Here is a 1,576-nt window from a genome sequence, read left to right as displayed (position 1 = left end):
GGTAGGCATTTCTGCCCTGAGAACCTCCCCCCCTCCCCCCCATGAAACCACAGGTCTTGTTCCACCCCATCCTCCAATACAGATAGTTTTGGATTTTGTGTTAGGTATTTATTCAGGAGTTAATAAAAAGTTTCATTAGCTAGAACCACAAGTACCTTGAGAAATGATTTCACTTCTCTGGCTTTGAAGGTGGGGGAGGATTCTAGAAGGGGAATGATTATTCTTACATTTTTTAGAAATAAAAAGAAGACCTGAGCTGGTATCAGAGCTAAGGGAAAATCTACACACAAGAGAATGGAATTGGGGCTGCGGTGGCGGTAGTGCTGCGGGTGGGAGCCTGCGGGCCCCGGTCGCGGGTCATGTGACGAGAAAGAGTTCCTGTTGGACTCTGATCCTCTAGATCTGAGCTCCAGGAGCCGGCCCCGGCCATGGGATGCTGCTATAGCAGTGACAACGAGGACTCGGATCAGGATCGAGAGGAGCGGAAGCTACTTCTGGACCCCAGCAGTCCCCCAACCAAGACCCTAAATGGAGCAGAACCCAACTACCACAGCCTGCCAGCAGCCCGGACGGATGAGCAGGCCCTGCTGTCTTTTATTCTTGCCAAGACCGCCAGCAACATCATTGATGTATCGGCAGCAGATTCCCAGGGCATGGAGCAGCATGAGTACATGGACCGAGCGAGACAATACAGTACTCGCCTGGCTGTCCTGAGCAGTAGTTTGACTAACTGGAAGAAGCTGCCACCACTGCCATCACTTACCAGCCAGCCCCACCAAGTGCTTGCCAGTGACCCTGTCCCCTTTGCAGATTTGCAGCAGGTCTCCAGAATAGCTGCTTATGCCTATAGTGCACTTTCTCAGATTCGGGTCGACGCAAAAGAGGAGTTGGTCGTGCAGTTTGGGGTCCCGTGAGGACAATTTCTGGAGATTTTCTCCTTGTTCCCACCTTCCTTTCCCCTTATTTCTTCCTGCTTGTACAAAAACCTAATTTGCTACTAATCACAGAGGAGAAACTACCACAGGAGTCCAGAGGTGTTTGGGGGCCTCATGTTGACAAACAATGAGTTCCCAAGAAGCCTTTGTGCCATGTGGCCCTGGCTGAATACTTTGTGGGAAAGATCTATGATGGTTTTACCACTTGGGGGGTGCGGGGGTGGGGGGGAGGCAGAACTAGAGGAGTGAGAGGATAGGGATTTGGATGTGAATTATTATTTCATGATTGGGGGTGGTGGGTAGGAAGAGATTTGGCTTCCTTGAGATCACCCTTCTGTGTTGGGGCTAAGAACTAAATTGGTTGTTTCTATTTCTCACACCCAGTTTTTACACATTTGATCCTTTAATTTTATTTGTTTTGGTTTGCCACTCTGCATAAAGAAAATCTATCCATCCTGGAAAAAAAAAAAAAAAAAAGAGAATGGAATTGGGTCCTGGAATCGGGAAAGGGGAAAGCTATTTACATATACTCTCCTCTTGCCTTGGTTCCAGAGAGGCAAGAATTCTTTAGTTTTCCAGCTTCATGAAATTGGAATTTGGGGAGGAAGAGTTCTGGGAAATAGCCTCCTTTTAAAGGTCAG

General features: G+C 48.2%; 1 pseudogene; it reads left to right on the top strand.

Moving 5' to 3' along the window:
- The first annotated feature begins 305 nt into the window (after positions 1–305).
- On the top strand, positions 306–1,166 carry LOC138166345 (ragulator complex protein LAMTOR1 pseudogene; annotated as a pseudogene).
- Positions 1,167–1,576: the final 410 nt, after the last annotated feature.

Source organism: Petaurus breviceps, unplaced genomic scaffold (genome assembly GCF_028583685.1).
Source record: "Petaurus breviceps papuanus isolate PSGF00001 unplaced genomic scaffold, PetGlider_PUasm1.0 221, whole genome shotgun sequence".
NCBI lineage: Eukaryota > Metazoa > Chordata > Mammalia > Diprotodontia > Petauridae > Petaurus > Petaurus breviceps.
Note: the sequence above shows the minus strand (reverse complement) of the source record. Positions and strands in the feature narration are given on the sequence as shown.